This window comes from Mirounga angustirostris, unplaced genomic scaffold, assembly GCF_029215605.1.
Source record: "Mirounga angustirostris isolate CCGP_5_RB_7025 unplaced genomic scaffold, mMirAng1.0.hap1 SCAF_1, whole genome shotgun sequence".
Taxonomy (NCBI): domain Eukaryota; kingdom Metazoa; phylum Chordata; class Mammalia; order Carnivora; family Phocidae; genus Mirounga; species Mirounga angustirostris.
Window position 1 is genome coordinate 46,365,611 of NW_026991709.1, and position 20,708 is coordinate 46,386,318.

At 36.7% G+C, this 20,708-nt stretch overlaps 1 protein-coding gene across 5 annotated transcripts in view; it reads right to left on the reverse strand.

The window, feature by feature from the left end:
- DCBLD2 (discoidin, CUB and LCCL domain containing 2) overlaps window positions 1–20,708 on the reverse strand; it is an 803,840-nt gene that overhangs the window by 665,706 nt on the left and 117,426 nt on the right. For 3 of the 5 annotated variants that reach the window (XM_064586683.1, XM_064587435.1, XM_064585925.1), the window contains exons 2-3: window positions 13,104–13,254; window positions 1,181–1,355 (exon numbers count right to left, since the gene is read on the reverse strand). The exons of 1 other annotated variant lie outside the window; for it this stretch is intronic. The gene's annotated coding sequence lies outside the window, so the exon portion shown is untranslated. The remainder of the gene's footprint in view (window positions 1–1,180; window positions 1,356–13,103; window positions 13,255–20,708) is intronic. One more of the 5 variants, XM_064586291.1, reaches the window with a different exon arrangement.

Sequence of the window (20,708 nt, forward strand, 5' to 3'; positions counted from 1 at the left end):
TGTAACCAATGCTTTTTCCAGATATTCCACCACAAACCCAAGTACCACAGTGTCCATCCCTTGCCTCGAAGGCCTGGGTCTGAGCCACTCAAGATGCTCCCTCCAGCTCAGCCTAAAGCATGGGATTTCCATTAGATGGAGTTCCTTGGATCCAAGCAAGCACTGCTGCAATATAAATGTTGCTTCTTTCTTTGTGAAAAGATAGATAGGGAGATGAACATGCTAATAAACTGTCACTTTAACTTCTTAACTTTAATGTTTAATAAACTACTTCTTGTTCAACTTTAATTTCCTAGGGCCAAGTCTACCTATATTCCAAGTGGTTTTGGGAATTAAATAAGTATTACAAAAGCTTGTGCTCTGGAATGGAGTTTGTCCTGTTGTGTGATTTGAGAAGCTGATTCATAAGCAACATTAACCAGAAGAGCCTCAAAACTGTTTTGCCTTGTGGGGCCCAGGATAATGGGATGCCCATGCAGACATTAGAGGCCTGAATGAACACACAAAGCCACACACAGCCCAAGAGCATGATCCAAGTTTTACTGCTCTGGAAAAAAGCTACCAGCAGGCATAGGACTAAGTTGGGCAAGGGAGCCTCCCACCATGTGGGATGACCTCCCCAGCTTTCCCTACTTTGCCCTGTGACTGTCCTTTAAGTCAGAGACCAGTAGCAGCTCTACTCTCTCTAGATGGCTACTGTTAAAATCTACCAGTGTTTCCTACCTCATATTTACTTATCAGATGAGACCACAAACCTTGAAAGAACTGAGAAAATGAGACCATGTCTAAGGAACAGGATCACGGGGAGTCAGATGGAACCTTGACAGGATGTAGGTGACAGAATGGCAGAATCTCTACCCAAGGGCTACCTGCAGGACATTCACATTCCAGGAGACCTGACCAACCAGAGCTGGAGGGGAGGAGTTAGAGAAGTATGTCAGGAAAGAATTCCAAAAGGGAGCTCAGAGGAGAAATATGGCAAGCCAATTTCACTAACAGCGAATAAGAGCATCCCAGTATGCTCTCCCAGCAAGCCTGGCCCAGGCCCCCAACATGTTCTACTGAGAGTTTTTCTAGTCAAACAAGAAGTTATCCACACTCTCAAAATAAGAAGCAAAACAAAGAAAACACTAAAAAGAATGAACCTAAATCACTTTAACAGTTCAGCACTTCCATTTACCTTGGAGCAAGAACTGATGAGATTTTAAAGAGACAGACACAATATCATGTGTTTTCTTTTTGTTGTTGTTGTTGTTGTTGTTTTTCCTTAGCATCTAGAGGTCTATACACCAGAGCTTCAGCCAGTCCAATTCAAGGAGAAATTCATTCACCAGGGATAATGACTTAGTTGTGCCCTAAAAAAGAAAAGAAGGGTAGTATAAACAAGACTACCTTGCTACATTTGGCTGAGAGGTGAAAATTAAAAGTAACAATGCAAGTTTAGGAGATGTCATTGCAAGAAATTAGTCAAAAGGGCAAAAACACTAAGGACCCGGAAACTTCTAGTAAACTCGTTGAGAGGAAGGGAAATAAACAAGTGAGCTGAGTGGCCTTGTTTTCCTTGTACTGAGACTACCTTCTCAAATATCACCTATTCATCTTCAGTGGCAAGAACTCCAAACCTTGGCAGTTCTGTAGTTTTGCCACAAACTATTCTTGAGAAGCCAAGACCAGCAGAAAACCTAACTGCACGTTTTCCTTTTTTTTTTTTTTTTTCTGAGAGACCCTTGAATTTCCCTTCATGGAAATTTTCTAAGGATAAACAAAGTAAAGTAGGCTTAAAGATAGGTGTTTAAAAAAAATCAGACTTCCCCACATCCACGATATTCAGCTTGAACTTCAGTTAAATTTCAATACATACATACATACATATATACAATATATCAAGAGTCTTTACTACTGGATTGACAGAAACCTAAAAGGAACCCAAATGCGTAACCTTAGAGAAAAACCCAAGGCTCCTTAAATAAACCTCATTTTAATGAACCACAGCATAGCTGATTGCTGATGCACCCTCAGAACTACATATTTATACTCCTGTCTGCTCATAGAATAGGTGGCTGGGCTTTTGCTTTGTTTTATCCAAGTGGAATGCATTTCTCTAGGAGCACAGTGTATATCTCAGACCTGGGTCTGGATGGAACCCAAGGAATGTAAGATCAGAGAATGTCTGAAGTTACCAGAGAATGGCCAACAGGCAATGAAGCTTTTGATTCCGTAAAATAAAGAATTGGACTAGATGAACTCTAAGAGTCTTCCAGCTCGAACATTCTGTGATTCTATGATTCCATCCCACAACCATATTCATCGACAAACAAGGAAAATCTGATCTGGACTGGTGGTTTCTGAAACCTCACAATTCCATGAAGCACCAGGAAAATGTGGTCATTCCAGACATATTTAATTTGTATGTATTTCATCATTGCTGAGCCCTCCCCAAACATTAAATTGGGGCTAGGGTTCAAGGGCATTTGAAAAAAAAAAAATCACAGAAAGGTTCTGGCTACTGGGTTTGTGTTATATTAACCTATGGGAAAAAAAAAACAGTGAAGTTTCTGAGACATTCTTGCTCAGAAAGGTGATTATAATCCTAAGGGCTACAATTAGCTCTCTACTGGTAAACTCTTGAGGAGAAAAAACTTTTTGAGGGAAAAGGCTGGAAAGAGAGCTCAGAGGGTCAGTCAGCCTGAAAGTTTGGTCCAGCTATTATTAATGATATTTTTGGTTGAGACTCACCATATGCTAGGAAAAATAAAATGTCTGTTTATTAAAAATAAAATGCACTTGGATAATAAGTTACCACATGTTTTTTAAATTTCAGCTTTCATTTACATCCAGTAAAATTCATTCTTTTTAGTATATGGTTCTGTGAGTTGACAGACAGATGGTCATGTGGAACTATGATGACAAGTTACAGAACAGTTCTATCATCCAAAAGCCCTCTCCCATGCTTCTGTAATCAATCCCTCCCTCCTTGCCCAACCATTGGCGACTATCTGTTCTCTGTCCTTACAGATTTGCCTTTGAAAGAATGAAAATAGTCTGCCTTTTTAACCTGGCTCATTCACTGGCATGGGTACATCTGAGATCGATCCATGCTGTTGCATGTATCAACAGCTGATTCTTTTCTACTGCTGTGTAGAATTCCATTGTATGGTTATACCACAGCTGAGAGCCATTGTTCAGTTGTTGGTAATTACAAATAAAGCTACTGTAAACATCCCCATACAGATTTTTGTATGGATGTGACTTTTCATTTCTGTTGAGTAAGTACTTAGGGAGCAAGATTGCCAGGTTTGTGTCCCAACTCTATGTTTAACTTTATCAGAAACTACCACACTGCTTTCCAAACTTGCTGAACCACTTGGCATTCCCACCAGCACAGTACTAGAGTTCAAGTTTACTCTACATTCTTCCCATACCTGGTATCACCAATATTTTCTTTAAGCATCTCTAATAAATGTGCAGTGATAACACACATGGTTTTAATCTGTTTTTCCCTAATGATGAATAATGCTGATTATCATTTCATACGCTTATTTGCCATTCATATATTTCTTTGGTGAGCTGCCTTTTCAGATCTTTTGTTTACTTTTTACCAGGCTATTTTCTTACTATTGCCTTTTCAGTGTCCTTTCGTATTCTGGCTAAAAGTCCGTTGTCAGATACGTGATTTGAAAACACGTTCTCCCAGGTTGTCTCTTCATTTTCCTGACGGTGAATTTTGACAAGCTACAGGCCTACTTTGGAAGCCCACAGTTTAGAGTTAAGAGGTAAGAGACAGAGAAAGCCCACATTTCTTATTTGATCTCCCTTGTCTCTGTTGTGAATGTTCCCCAGAATGAAACTGTGCTATCAACACCAGTAGGAGGGAACTGAAACCTCCCATATTTGAATAAATTTTAATAGAATATCTTGTTCTCTAAACAAGAACATATAATTCCATTAGGAGGAATCTCTTCTCCTGTGGCTAAGAGAAATGCAATGTGAGGTGAGCCAGTGAGGAAATCGCAAGACTAGTAGTGGAACTGGAGAACTGCAAACCTACCAAATGCTTTAGATTCAAAACAGAGGACATAGATATAGCATACACCAAAGGAAAGAGAAATACACATCAGTGCCAGCAGACTCCAGAAAAGGGAATATCGTGAGGACATGGGCAGCTAATAGTTTCTATTAGGAGTTAGCATGGCTTCATTAATAGGTCAAAACTAATTAACCTACCTTTCCTGCTCTGGCAGGCTAAGAAAATGTGGTAGATACAGAATATATAATTTCTGCACTTTACAGGGGTCTCTAAAAAACCGAGTTGATAATACGAAAAAATGTGAGTGAAATGATCAGGTCATTGCATTTGTAATTTTTAAAGAAATACACGCAATGGGTATCTATCAGTGGGTCAGTGGCAACCTAGACAGAGGTTGCCTTGATTCTCTCATACCAAATAATTTTATCTATAACTTATATAAAATATAGGACATAGGGATGTTAAATTTGTATAAAGCTGGAAATTATAAATTCAGAAATGATTATGATTTAGGACCTAATAAAAACTAAAAACATCTTTCCAAGTCAAAGTGAATACAATAAGATGACTTTAATCTGCTATTTGAATGTATTATTAAATGATCACAGGAAGTCTAGTTAACCTACATAGTCCATCACCATATATATAGTTACAGAATTTGGTGGGGGAGGGGAGATGAGAACTTTTAAGATTTAGCAACTTTCAAATATGCAATACAGCATTATTAACTATAGTTACCATACTGTGCATTACATCCCAATGACTTATTTCATAACTGGAGGTTTATATCTTTTGACTCCTTTCACCTATTTTGCCCACTACTCATTTCCACCTCTGACAATCAATAATCTAGTCTCTGGATCTATTATACTATTTTTTTAAGATTCCACATAAAAGTGTAATCATATGGTATTTGTTTTCTCTGACTTATTTCACTTAGTATAATGCCCTCAAGGTCCACGCATGTTGTTGCAAATGGAAAGATTTCATTCTTTACGGCTAATATTTCACCGTGTATATACACCATATCTTCTTTATCCATTCATTTGTTGTTGGACGTGTAGTAATTGTTTCTATATCGTGGCTACTGTAAATAATGCTGCAATAAACACAGGGATGTATATAACTTTTCAAGTTACTGTTTTCATTTTCTTCAGATAAACACCTAGTACTGGAAAGGCTGGGACATATAGTAGTTCTATTTTCAAATTTTGAGGAACCTCTGTATTGTATTCCATACTGGCTGCACCAATTCACAATCCCACCAACTGCATGTGAGTTTTTCTTCACATCTTCAGAACACTTATTTCTTGTCTTTTTGATTTTAGCCATTCTGACAGGAATGAGGTAATATCTCATTGTAGGTTTGTATTTCCCTCATAATCATAAAGATGTTAAGCATCTTTTCATGTTCCTGTTGGCTACTGGCATATCTTTTTGAGAAAAAAAAATGTTTATTCAGAACTTCTGCCCATTTGTTTTAATAAGATTTTTTTTTCTATTGAGTTGTATGAGTTCTCTATATATTTTGGATATTAACCACTTATCAGATATATAATTTGCAAATATTTTCTCCCCTTCAGTAGGTTGCCTTTTCATTTTGTTGATGGTTTCCTTTGCTGTAACAAAGCTTTTTTAATTTAATGTTGTCCTACTTGTTTATCTTTGGTTTTGTTACCTTTGCTTTTGGTGTCAATCCAAAAAAATCATCACCAAAATGGATGTCAAAGAGCTTACAGCCTATGTTTTCTTCTAGAAGTTTTATGTTTTCTGGTCTTACATTCAGGTCTTTAATCCATCTGAGTTTTTTATATAGTGTAAGATAGTGGTCCAGTTTCATTTCTTTGCATGTTGCTGTCCTCTTTTGCCAACACTATTTACTGAAGATACTATCCTTCCCCTCCCCTCCATTCCATATTCTTGGCTTTATTATAAATAATTGACCACATATGAATGGGTTTATTTCTGGGCTTTCTATTCTGTTTCATTGACTTACATGTCTGTTTATATGGCAATACTAGACTATTTTGATTGCTATAGCTTTGTAATAGAGTTTGTAATTAGAGAGCATGATGCCTCCAGCTTTGTTCTTCTTTCTCAAGATTGCTTTGGCTATTCAAAGACTTTTGTGGTTCCATACAAGTAAGCTTTCATCTTCTCACCAACGAATATGTTAGCTGTTGGTTTGTCATATATGGCCTTTATTATGTTGAGGTATATTCCCTTTCTACCCACTTTGTTGAGAGTTTTCACCATAAATGAATATTGAATTTTGTGAAATGTTTTTTCTGCATCTACTGAGATGATCATAGGATTTTTGTCTTTCATTTTGTTCATGTGATGTATCATGTTGACTGATTTGCAGATGTTGAACCATTCTTACATCCCTAGAATAAATTCCACTTGGTCATGGTGCCTGATTCTTTTAATATATGGAATTTGATTTGCTAATCGTTTGTTGAGAATGTTTATATCTATGTGCATCAGGGAGACTGGCCTGTAATTTTATTTTCTTGTGGTATCCTTATACGGTTTTGCTATCAGGGTACTGTTGGCATCATGAAATGACTTTGGAAATGTCCCCTCTTCTTCTATTTTTTGGAAGAATTGGAGAAGGACTGGTATTAATTCTTCTTTGAAGTTTGGTAGAATTCACCAATGAAGTTTTCTGGTCCTGGACTTTCATTTATATGATTTTTTTAAATTAAATTTGATTCAATCTTCTTACCAGTAAGCAATATATTCAGATTTTCTATTTCTTTATGATTCAGTCTTGGGAGGTTGTATGTTTCTAGGAATTTGTCCATTTTTTTCTACATTGTCCAATTTGTCATGTAATTGTTCATAATATTCATAAAATACAAAGAAATACTTTTGTCTTTCTGCATTATCACTTTGTCTACTGTCTCATTTCTGATTTTGTTTGAGCCCTGTCTTTTTTTTCCTTGATGAGTCTAGCTAAAGATTTATTAATTTTATCTTTTCAAAGAACCAGGTCTTAGTTTCATGGAGCTTTTCTATTAATCTCTATTTCATTTATTTCTGTTTTATTCTTTGTTATTAACTTTTTCTACTAACTTCAGGCCTTGTTTGTTCATATTTTCTAGTTCTTTGAGGTGTAAGTTTAGTTGTTTATTTGAGACTTTTCTTGTTTCTTGAGGAAGGCATTTTTTCCTCTAAACTTCCCTCTTAAGAACTGCTTTTGCTGCATCCCATATTTTTTTGTATGTTGCATTTCCATTTTTGTCTCAAGAGATTTATATTTCACTTTTGATTTTTCATTGACCCATTAGTTGTTCAATAGCATGTTAGTCTACACATATTCGTGAATTTTTAGTTTTCATCTTGTAATTGATTTCTAGTTTCATAGCATTTTAGTCAGAAAACATGCTTGATATTATTTCAATCTTCTTAAATTGGTTAAGAACTATTTTGTGGCCTAACATGTGATCTATCCTGGAGAATGTTCCATGCACACTTGAGAAGGATGTGTATTCTCTTGCTTTTGGATGGAATGTTCTGTATATATGTTTTGTCTCTCAGATATAACATGTCATTTAAAGCTGATGTTCCTTCTTTATTTCTGTCTGAATGATCTACCCATTGATGTAAGTTTGGTGTTAAAATCCCTAATTATTTTATTACTGTCAATTTCTCCCTTTAGGTCTGTTTTTATTTGCACTATATTTTTAGGTGCTCCTATATTGGGTGCATAAATATATACAAATGTTCTATCTTCAATATGTAATGCCCTTCTTTGTTTCATATTACAGTCTGTTTTGAAGCTATTTGTCTGATAGAAGAATAATTACCTCAGCTTTCTTTCTGTTTCCATTTGCATGAGATATGTTTTCACATCCTTTCACTTTCAGTCAGTGTATGTCCTTAAGTCTGAAGCCTCTTGTAGGTAGCCTATAGATGGTTCCTGTTTGGGTTTTGTTTTGTTTTGTTTTTTATCCACTCATACACTCCATGTCATTTGATTGAGGACTGTAGTACATTGACATTTAAATTAGTTATTGATAGGTATGTATTTATTGCCATTTTGTTGTTTTGTCGGTATTTTATAGCTCCTTTGTTCTTTTCTTCATCTCTTACCCCCTTCCTTTGTGGTTTGATGACTTTTTTAGTGGTATGCTTTCTCATTATCTTTCGTATATCTACTACAGATTGTTGCTTATTGGTTACCATGAGGGTTACAGATAACTTATATCTATAGCATTATATTTTAAGTTGATAGTAACTTAAATTTGAACATATTCTAAAGATCTATACTTTTATCTCCCCTATGTTTATGTTTTTGATGTCACATTTTATTTATCTTTTTTTACAAGATTTTATTTTTAAGTAATCTCTACACCCAACATGGGGCTCAAACTTACAACCCCAAGATCAAATTGCATGCTCTACAAACTAAAATAGCCAGGCACCCATCTTTTTATGTCTTTATCTCTTAACTAATTATTGTACTCAGGTATTTTTATGACTTTTGTCTTTTAATCTTCATACTAGCTCTATAGGTAATTAAGCCACTACTTTTACTATATATTTACTTTTCCAATGAGATTCATACTTTCATATGTCTTCTTGTTACTAATTAGTGCCCTCCCTTTCAGCTTAAAGAAATCCCTTTCTTAAGTCTTGCTGTGGGTGTCTTTGGGCTTACCTTATTTGGAACTGTCTAGGCTTCTTGGACCTAGATGTCTGTTTCTTACCTCAGATCAGGGAAATTTTCAGCCATTATTTCTTCAAATAATGTTTCTGGCCCTTTTTCTCTCTCTTCTTCTGGAACCCCTATAATGTGAATGCTAGTCTGCCTGATGTTGTCTCTAAGTCTCTTAAGCTCCCTTCACTTTTTTTCCTTATTTTTTCTTTTTGCTGCTCCAATTAGGTGAGTTTGTTTGCACTGTCTTCAAGTTCATTGATTTCTTTCTTCGTTTCCATCTAGATTGCTATTTAACCTCTTGAGTATATTTTTCAGTTCAATTATTGCATTATTCAGCTCTGTAACTTCTGTTTGGCACTTCTTATATTTTCTCTTTATTGAAATTCTTGCCATATTTATCCATTCTTCTCCTGAGTTTGGTGAGCATCTTTATGACCATTACTTTCAACACCTTGAATCATGTACATTACTTTTCTCCATTTCATTAAGGTTCTCCATGCCCCCACCCCAAGGTTTTTATCTTGTTCTTACATTTGGAATATATTCCTATGTTTCTTCATTTTGCTTGTGTGTTTGTTTCTATGCATTACATGAAACAGCCATCTCTTCCACTCTTGAAGGGTTGTATCTGTACATTGGCCCTCTAAAAGATGTTCCTTAGTTTGCCCCATGGGTCTGTTGAGCATGAGTCAGATGTTTTGGGTGCTTATCTCTAAGGTGTTGGTCTTAAAAGTTAGAGTGCCCATGTGGAGTAGGAGCCCTTTGCTCCTCAAGAGAAGTCCAGACATGTTTTGAGATTCCCCTCTCATTATGGGTCATCATGCTAAGGGTGGGATTTATGGCAAGTACGTGACTGAGCTTTTCCTACCCACTTTGATGTGGTTTCTCTCTCATTTGTCCAATGTGAAGAGGCTTCTCTGCCAGTTTTTAGTTTTTTTAAGAGGAAATTGTTCTTATATATACCTATATATTTTTTCCTATACATAGCTACAGATTCAGTGTGTCTGTGGAAGGAGGTGAGTTCAGGCTCTTCCTGTATTACCATTTTGAGTTTTAAAGGAGATGAGTTTTAAAGGAGGTAAGTTTTAAGTCCTACTCTGAAGCCCAAAATTCAGTCTGAGTTCTGGGTAGTGAGGGATAAGAGCTCAGCACAAAGAGGTGAGAGCATGTTAAGTCAACAGTAAGCCTGATCTGAGTCAAAAATAAAATATAATGTTCAAAAATCCTAATATGCAATCTTGGGATATATTTATGAGAGTTAATCATTTTCAAAAATGAGGAAGGATGATGGTTATATTTGGGCATACCTGGACTTTTTGTCCAATATGGGGCATACTCTCCAGGAAGGCTTCAAAACTGGAGCAAGATCTGAGAGCAATAGCCAACCACATAATATAAGCAATTATAAAAAAAAAAAAAATTGGGACAGGATGGATCTGTGAGGGAAGAAAAAAATACTTTGAGACTCTATAGTTGCTGACATAAAATAGCAAAAGGTTTACAGTGATTGAAGACCAGACTTACTCAAGATAACTCCAAAGGGGTTATAACTTCAAGAAAACTCCAGAACTAAGACAAAGGGGACAAAAGTCCTGGTAGGAGAAAATTTCTGACACAGCTGCTCAAATATGGAATATATTGCTTTTAAAGTTAGTAATTTCCTTTCTTTAAAAGAAAGCATTCAAGGGGCACCTGGGTGGCTCAGTTGGTTAAGCGACTGCCTTTGGCTCAGGTCATGATCCCAGGGTCCTGGGATCAAGCCCCACATCAGGCTCCCTGCTCAGCGGAGGCCTGCTTCTCGCTTTCCCACTCCCCCTGCTTGTGTTCCCTCTCTGGCTGTCTCTCTCTGTCAAATAAATAAATAAAATCTTTAAAAAAATAAAAATAAAAAAAAAGAAAAGAAAAGAAAGCATTCAAGAATAAGCCAGATTATTTTTTAGAGAGAATGTATGCAAAGGAGATTTTAAAATGCAATGAGTATATGTATAAAATACCTATGAAGGTCTTATAAAATCTAATGAGTATATATTCAAGTGATAATGTGGTACTTGTTTGAACTTTCATTTTTCTGAAACTCTAAAAAAAAAAAGGAAAATTAACAAATATGCAGAAGGAAATAGGACCAGTAACTACAAAAGAATATTAGGAATCAATTTGGTAATGTTTCCAAGAAGTTGCATTTGAACACTTTGGGTTGTTTCTGAATTTTGTGTCAAACTGAATTTTGTGTCAAACTGAAAAAGACTTTAAGATTTTATGAGTTGCAGACATATTAAATTTTTTACATTGTTTCTTACACTTGACATTTATAAGAAATCATAGCAACTAAAATGAAAGTAATAAATATGTTAAGCAAGGTAAGAATTTTTTTAGATATAGTGGGAGCCTTTTAGAGTTTTGGTGAGATGAAAGAGAAAATAACATTTGGAAGGGAAATAAAATATATACTGTATATATATAGCAGACTCAGTATTGACAAATATAGTAATTTCCAGGATAATCAGTGGGGAATTAAGATGAATATGAATTGTCTTAAATTATGTAATAAGCTGTGTACAATACAAGATTATAAGCTTAAATAACAAAGGAAAATTTATGGGGATATAACAGAAACACATAGAACTGCCTGGTGGGGAAACTAAAAACCATCAAAATCTCATCAATAACAATCACATGCCTTCTCTAAAAGACGATCAGCACTAAGTACTGTCAGGAAATCATCCCAGAATCAGTTTACTCTGGGTTCATAGAGTTCAACCAGTTAAATGGCTAAAAACAATAAATTCAGAAGCTGAAAAGTTCACATGCTCTCGGAGTGGAAAATGACAGTGCCAGATACAAAGAGAAGATAATAAAAAGTTGAATTAAAATTTTCCAGGCTTTCTCTATGATTCTTGGCAACATAATCAACATCATTTAGTACAATAACATGCTGTGTGATATAACACACAGACATATACATATATATATGCCTATATTGTAAATACATATATACACATATACTTTTTTTCCTGTCATTCCCTTTTCCTTTCCCCTCATCACTCAAGTCTACACTGGGAATAAAAATGGAGAGCTTACACATATGTATGTACATTTCAAGTAATAGGGTTCATTTATCTGTTTTTAGAGTTCAAATAATACCATGACTAGGATTTTGTAGTCATACAGGCTACAATGCCAATGGTTTCCTACCCAGCAAGGGGACGAGGAAGAACGGGAGAACCCTAGGTATCCATCACAATGGTCAAAAGAAAGAGACGGGGCCAAGAAAGGAAGGGCGCAAGGTAAAGTTTTTAGAAAACACCTTTGGCAAACTCTACTTTTCTTCCTACTTTTGCTTCAATAGATCCTGGATTTCATAATGATCAATCCCAAGTCATCTAACACAATGCAATATGATATAGGTGATTTTACTTTAATAATGACCAAGATAAATTTAAAAAACCATTAAACAATGGCTTGAGTTCCTCATTTCAGGTTGTCTTAAGGCACATACTAAAGAAACTCCCTCTTGTTGATTAATTCTTTGGTTTTTAAGAAAACCCCCCAAAATTCCCTATTCATCAAAGTACGTGCTATATTATAAAGTGATTTCATGTAGCTTTGTATAAAAGAGTCTCACAAATAACACCTCCTCCATGAAGCCTTCTCTGATTCCCCAAATCTGCTCCCCAGTCATCACTGTTCATGTTCCTTTATGGCTCTGTACGCCCCTCTCTTAGCACTTCCTTAACTCTAATGAATCATTCAGATTCATCAGCCCAGTTAGATGCAAACTTTTACATTTCCAACATCTAGCCCAATAGTTGGCACAATAATGATGTTTGATAACACTCTGATATATGAATGACCAAATACCAAAAAACTTATTACATTATAAGTGCATGTTCCTTGACTATCTCCTTAGACTGTGTGCTCCTTGGCAAACACATTTAATTATAGTACAAGGCTGCCCAGCAGTGACACTTTCTTCAAAGTATCTCCTTTGGAATATATGGAATTTCCCTCATAACTTAGAAATTTTAAAATCTGTTACCTAACCCTTAACAAATAGGTGGTAATCCTGCACCACCAGGAAGACAGATTAGATAACTTATTTAGAGTTTTCCTTCTCCACAAACCATTTCAGAAGCATTAACAAATAAATATTAAACTGGCAATTTAGAAGGCAGTTATAATGTCTTCTTTGTCATCACTGCCTTCATTTCATTCTTGTAAAAACGTCAATGTGTTTGGGGAGGTCCCAGGGAAATGAACCAAACTCTTTTAATCAGAACAACTAACTCCACATCCTCTTAGCCTGCAGACCAACGTAGAAACCAATTCCCTCCTGCAAAGGAGCCTACTTTTGCCAAGCCAAACAGCAGGCACAAAAGCAAATGGAGTGTGTTCCCTGGCTTGGTCTCCTACCTTTGTTTGGCAATAGGCATTTTCTCCCTCCATCTTATGCCTTTTATAGGATGCTCAATGATCACCCCTGGAAGTTCCAAATCCTTTGGCAAGTGCTCATGGAGGCCAGTTGGATTTCTCTTGAAGGGTTTAAATTTCTCCACCCTACCACCTAGTCATGAAGAAATTCAGAAGTTATAAAAGTTCTGGAATCAATGGCTTCTTTTTTATAAAAGAGAATATCTTACCATGCAACCACTGACCAAAATAGCATATACTTTAAGCACTAGTGAATGTCAGTGTTTACTTGGGATAGTCCTGGATATTTTAAGTCCTTGTGTAGGGCTGAAATGTGTATGCAACAACTCAGATATATCCTACACTTTTTGCCATTATCTATAACTTATCTTTCTATAGAACTCCTATTAAGGCAAGGGGGAAAACCCCTTCTCTTCTAAATTAAAATTATCTCCTTGGGTTAATTCAGTAAACTTTAAGTTTCTTACTTCTTTAGGGGTTCCCCCACCCCAGCTCTATCTTTGAAAGATGGCATCTGGGTACAGGAGAAGCTTCCATAATCCTTCATTGCTGTTTTCTTCCCTCTCTAGTACATAGTGATTGGTCTTGCCACTAGTCTTGCCCCTAGGAATGTTTCCTTGATATCTGTTGAGATCAAATTGATCCCTGGAATGGCATGCATTTAGCAACTTTTCCTGATTTCCTGTCCTAATTCAGTACTTAGGTGTCTCCTACCCAAAGTGTACAGAAGTATCTGGATCCCCTAAAGGCCACACCTAACCTACAGGTTACCAGCACATCAAGTCTAGCCTATCTGCCCTGACACAGAACTATTTCAAAATGCTTACCTGGTTGGAACCATAATGCTTCAGCATTTGCAGAAAAAAACAAATTCTCTAAGGGAATGGCTTCAGTATTGTCTGAGAAGTAAAGAGCAAGCCCCCTGCACAGGGAGTTTCCCAAAATTATCTATGAATTTCTGCTTCTCACTTCTACTCCTTGGGATTTCCTCCAAGAGAATTAAACTAGGACAATAACGTCTGACTTTTTGTTTCTCTTCCTCCTGCCTTCCAGTCACCACGGGAAAATAAAACAAAAACAAAAACAAAAATAAAACCTACGTACCCTAATGGGGACTTTCCTTACAATAGACTCAAATATTTCTATATAATGACTTATAATAAAACTCTGGGTGGCTCATTTGATTAAGAGTCTGACTCTTGCTTTCAGCAAAGGTCATGATTTTAGGGTTGTGAGATTGAGCCCCGCGTTGGGCTCCATGCTGGGTGAGGAGCCTGCTTAAGATTCTAGCTCTCCCTGGGGTGCCTGGGTGGCTCGGTCGTTAAGCGTCTGCCTTTGGCTCAGGTCATGATCCCGGGGTCCTGGGATCGAGCCCCGCATCAGGCTCTCTGCTCCGTGGGAAGCCTGCTTCTCCCTCTCCTGCTCCCCCTGCTTGTGTTCCCTCTCTCGCTGTGTCTCTCTCTCTGTCAAATAAATAAAATCTTAAAAAAAAAAAAAAAGATTCTAGCTCTCCCTGACCCTCTGCCCCTCCCAGCATGACCACCACCACCACCTCCCCCCGGCTCTTGCACATGCACAGTCTCTCTGTAAAACAACAACAACAACAACAACAACAACAACAAAAGTCTATGAAACAAGTGTGCCAGGCTTGCTTTTTGATATTTATAGTGAGGGAGAACTGGAAATTTAATAAATTCTTTTCTTTTTCAAAAAAACTAGATTTCAAAACCAGTCTATTACTATGGACTCAAAAAGTCATCTTAGAGACTCATTCTCAGGGCAAAAAAACTTTATGGTTTAATCTTACAGGAGGGCTTCAGGAAAAGATAGTTTTAAAAAGAATAGAAAAAATAAACTCAAAATGGATTAAAGACCTAAATGTGAGACCTGAAACCATAAAAAATCCTTGAAGAAAGCACAAGCAGTAATCTCTGACATTGGCTGTAGCAACATTTTTCTAATACGTCTTTTGAGGCAAGGGAAATAAAAGCAAAAATAAACTACTGGGACTACATAAAAATAAAAGGTTTCTCCACAGCAAAGGAAACAATCTACAAAACTAAAAGGCAACCAACCTACGAATAGGAGAAGACATTTGTAAATGACATATCTGATAAGAGGTTAGTATCCAAAATATATAAAGAACTGATACAACTCAATACCCAGAAAACAAATAATCCAATTTAAAATGGGCAGAAGACATGAATAGACATTTCTCCAAAGAATACATACAAATGGACATCAGACACATGAAAAGATGTTCAACATCACTCATCATCAGGGAAATACAAATCAAAATGACAATGTATAGATATCACCTCACACCTGTGAGAATGGCTAAAATTAAAAATAACAAAAACAAGAAACAAATGTTGATGAGAATGTGGAGAAAAAAGGAATTCTCTTGCCCTGTTATTGGGAGTGCTTACTGGTGTAGCCACTGTGGAAAACAGTATGGAGTTTCCTCAAAAAATTAAAAATAGAACCACCCTATGTCCCAGTAATTGCACTCCTGGGTATTTCCCCCCAAAACCCAAAAACACTAATTCAAAGGGATACATGCACCCTTATGTTCGTTGCAGCATTATTTGTGATAGCCAACTATGGAAGCAGCCCAAGTGTCCATCAATAGATGAATGGATAAAGAAGATATGGTATACACACACACACACACAAATGGAATATTATTCAGACATAAAAAGAATGAAATATTGCCACTGGCAACAAGATCGATAGAGCTAGAGGGTACAATGCTAAGTGAAATAAGTCCACCAGGGAAATATAAGTACCATATGATCTCACGCACATGTGAAATTTAAGAAACAAAACAAACAAGCAAAAGAAAAAAAAAAGAGACAAACCAAGAAACAGACTCTTAATTATAGAGAACAAACTGATGATTACTAGAGGGGAGGTGGGGAGGGTGGGAGAAATAGGGGATGGGGATTAAAGAGCACGCTCATCATGATGAAAAAAAAAAAGAAAAAGAAAGAATGATAAAACTGTTACATATTTTCAAAATATTTACACACTTTTAGATGTCTTCCTGATAAAATAAGAAACAACCAAAGTTTTATATTAAACCACACCTTCATTTTCTACAATGTGGTCTGCTCTAAAGAGTTGATAAATATAAATAATTACCCTAAAAGCGTTTGGATGTGATGTTCTAAAGTAAAACTTGCAATTTAAGAAACAAACCCAACTAATACGTGTAAGGTCTGCCATATGGCAGGCACTGGAGATAAAGAAATGAATAAGGATCATAGTCATAATCATAGCCATTTTCATGTTTGTTCTCTGATATTACTATCTTATCATTTTTCAACTATCCATCTAATTATCTCATACACACACACACACACAGATATCTATATCTGATACTAATTGCAAGGCAATAACAGTACCTTGCTGTTTTTTAATTCTTATGAAAAACATTGTGACAAGAAGAGGTAGCATTTATAACCTCATATATAAAAAGTAAAATTGAGATCCAGTAAGTTTAGGCAATCTGCCTAAAGTCACCCAACTTACAAATAATAAATTGAGACTTATTATTAAGTAACTCCTTCACACTTAGTTTGCTATTTCTTCCATGCACCATTTTGCATCTCCTTGGTATGCAGATCTCTCAAAGAATGGTCTAATTTTCCCCTAAGGAATCAGGAAACATGCAGTTCAGAACTCCAGGTATGTAAGCTGGTGCTAGGATAGTTAGGGAATTAACAGAGACAAAGTTAGATACCCTATTTTAGTATATTCTGCATACTGCTGCCTGCCAGGTTGGACACTTCTTCCCTAGTATTCTTTTTTACACTAATAGAACCTCTGCATTTTAGCAGGATGCCTGCCCTCTCCACTCCCCTTTTCTGCAGCAGACATGGGGAAGTGGAGGAAAGCGGTCATGGACCACGTGGACTGTCCCTAGGACAAGTCTTAGGGATGGTGAAGCAACAGGATAGAAGGGTCCTGGAGCTCTCACTCTGTGGAACCAACCTACTAGTCTGGATTGCTTTAAGCCTAGACTGTTAATAGACTAAGAAATAAATTTTAATCTTCTTTAAGCCATTTTAATTGTTGGTTCTCTTCAACCAGCTAAACCTGTACTTTCACTAATATGCTTATTTTCCAAAATTACTCTTTAGCATACGTTCATATTTAACCATTAACAGTTCTCCATTGCTTACAGAATGAAATCTGAACCCGGCATTCAAGGGCTTTCACAATTTGGCCCCCACCTACCTCCCCCACATTATTTCCACTATTTCTTTCCATTCCAGCCAGACTGATGGACTGTTTCTTGGACACTCCTCCACTATCCCTCCTCCTCAAAGACTCTTCAATGAACTCTAGTTTCTAAACCTCACCTTATTCTTTCAGTGCACTGTTTATAGCCTACCTTTGAACCCACAGAATCTTATGCCTAGAAAATGCTTAATAAAGACTCTTTTGTTGAAAAAGAGAAGGCAAAGAAGGAGATTTGAGGAAGGAGGAAGAAAAGGAGAAGGGGGAGAAGGACATAATAATAAAGAGGAGAAAAAAAAAGTTGGAAATGGGTGACTCCTGTGTTTTGTTAATGTTGATAATGATGGGGGTAACTGGTTCAAAAAAGAACCTATAAAAACTATGCAAGCATGGAAGGAAACCTGTGGCCATAAGCATGTCTTGTACCTTTTATGAACTTTTTATTTGATTGTTTATTATTTATTCTTGGGAAAACAATTAGGCAAATGAGAAACATTAATAAATTGGTTTCCATTCATTTACTGAGCTATTTTCTCTTCATGCAGAGTAATTTGAATAAACCACAAATTAATTTTCTATCGACGGTGCCAAAATGTCTCAGAGCATTTTAGGACATTCAGAGTGGCTATTTGAAACTGGATTTATTTTTCAGGGCGGTCTTACTGAAAGTAAAAGTCCCATCATATTGGTATATTTGAAAAGAATGCCATTCTGTTTTCACTTAGGACTTTGTGTGTTGTTTTCCCTGACATAAAATATCAGCTGTATCTAGGCAGCATCCTAAATAATCCCTGTGTTATGTTTTTTTTAATTTAATTTTATTATGTTATGTTAGTCACCATACATCATTAGTTTTTGATCCCTATCTTATTTTATTTATTTATTTATTTATTTTTAAAGATTGTATTTATTTATTTGAGAGAATGAGAGAGAGAGCACATGAGAGGGGGGAGGGTCAGAGGGAGAAACAGACTCCCCGCCGAGCAGGGAGCCCGATGCGGGACTCGATCCAGGGACTCCAGGATCATGACCTGAGCCGAAGGCAGTCGCTTAACCAACAGAGTCACCCAGGCGCCCCTTGATCCCTATTTTAAAGGAAAGTTTATATGAAATATTGAAAAGGAGAATATTGGTAAGGAGAATTAGCAAAAGATTCCCATGAGAAAGAGTAAGTTCAATTAAAGGAAGACTATATGAAGTGATGGTTAACAAAATGCTATGAACTTCAACCACAGTGTAAATAAGACTGACCCTTTGCAATTTTTTTTTTCTGACTTCAAGTTTCCAAGCCCTTATCCCCAAATTGAAAATTTCTAAGTATTTCCAATGTTCTTGAAGAGTGTGAGAGTGTACCCTCATGGTGATTACTATATGGAAATAAGTTTCCTCCAGTATCCCCCAATAGCAAAAGGTAACAAGTATCTCCCATGATAGCTGAGAGAAGTAAGTACTATCTGTCTCTGTACACAAAGAATGGTTTTTCATGTCAAGCACTGGACTGAAAGCAACTGCATGTGCAGTCTCCTTGGTACCAGATTTAGCCCGAGGATAAATTTAGCCAGAAGATATTGTGAGCCAGCTTGGGGCAGAGCCAGGGTGATCCTCTTGCTCTCAGTGACCAGGAAATGGGCAAGCCCTCTAAAGACCAGGACTCAAACTATGCATCTTGTTGTGTAATAATAAAGTCTGTCACAATACCTTTAAGCTAGGTTATTTGCATTCCATTCAAGTGTAGTGTCATCAAAAGCAGACTCAAGTCTGCTCTAGATTTGTTTTCTAGGCCCACTACATTCTACCATGATTTACTGAGATATAAATCAGAGCTACAAATACCTGACACTCCCTACTTTACAAGACTAAAATTATGATTCATGATTTAATACCAACAACTCATTTTATTTACACAGGATTCTTTTAGAATAACATCTTACATTTGTATCACATTTTATAGTTTTACATTCATTATTTCACAATGCAGTGTGTTGTTCTTTTGTGATTGCCTTGTTAAATTTTTGGAAAATGTGTCATTTCATGTTGCCAATATTTTTATTTAATACACATTTAATTCAACAAGCACTAATTGAGCACCTACTATCTTCCAAGCCCATGTCACACTCTAAACACATTTACTAAACTTAACCAAAATGTTTTTCCATTACAACCTTAGATAAATGGATCCACTATATCATAAATCTCAGGTCTACCACATTAATAAACTATACTTCCCTATATGACATTTCCAGTCAAAGAAAGGAGGTTTAGAATATATCTAGATCAATTAAGCTTTGGATGACTAAGATTTTTTTTGATATGATTCTATAAACTGGGGTAAGCTTATAGGCTTTTTCTGTTTGAAGCAGCTGCCCATTTCCAATTACCAAATACATCATAGAAGAGCTCTGATGTCGTGTTCAATGTAGATTAGCAAAAACTGTAGAGCAACAAGGCATAAGCAACATTGCTTTCCTTTACACAAGGGAGTATTCTCTTCTGATACTTGGGGTTTGCATAAATCTCTGGATGGTTCCCACAGCCGGAAGCTATCCTTATGTGCCCTTCGCTTTTGTAACTATTTGCTGCCCACTGTTCTTGTTCCACAGTCACGCCTTAAGGTCTTTTAGCCAACTTTTGTCTCCCAGTTGACCCCTTCCCTGGAATACACCCTAGTCTCATCTTTTGCTCCCAGATAATCTGCTCTTCTCCACAGACAGTATGTCCAAACAACTCCAATTTGTATTCCATGACCTTTCCAACAACCCACACACCCTCTTAAATGAATGTTTTACTCATATAATCATGATGCTTTTGTTTCCCTAGGATTTTCTATATTAGATAGTTTAGAGAGCAGTGCCCTGGTTTTTAAATCATAGGCTTAAGGGCTAAGATTTATTGGATGCTTACATTGTGCCAGGTGCCATGAGAGAAATCTCATTTAAGCTCCATTACAATTTTGGAGGTCCATATTAACCCCTCAGTATGAATGAGAAAACATCCTCAGAGACTTGTCCAAGCGGGTTGCTCATGGTGGGTTCAAAAGTAGACTTTAACATACATCTCTCAGATTCAGCATCATTCATGGTGCAGCCAGGGGACCAATTCCTGTACCTGGTAATTTAATAGAGGGAGTTTTCTAAGGGATATTTGTCACAAAGTCATTAGAAGAGCCCAAACAGAAAACATTGGAGGGGAGGCAACCAGGAATTTCTAACTACAAGAGGCTGCAGTTATCCCCAGAGTTGGATGGGTAAAGGGAAGAGGTGATGTCGCCAGAACTCAGGAGCTGAAGACATGCAGAAGCTGGAACCCAGAAGGCTCAGACAGTGGGAGTTGGGGCCATGGAAG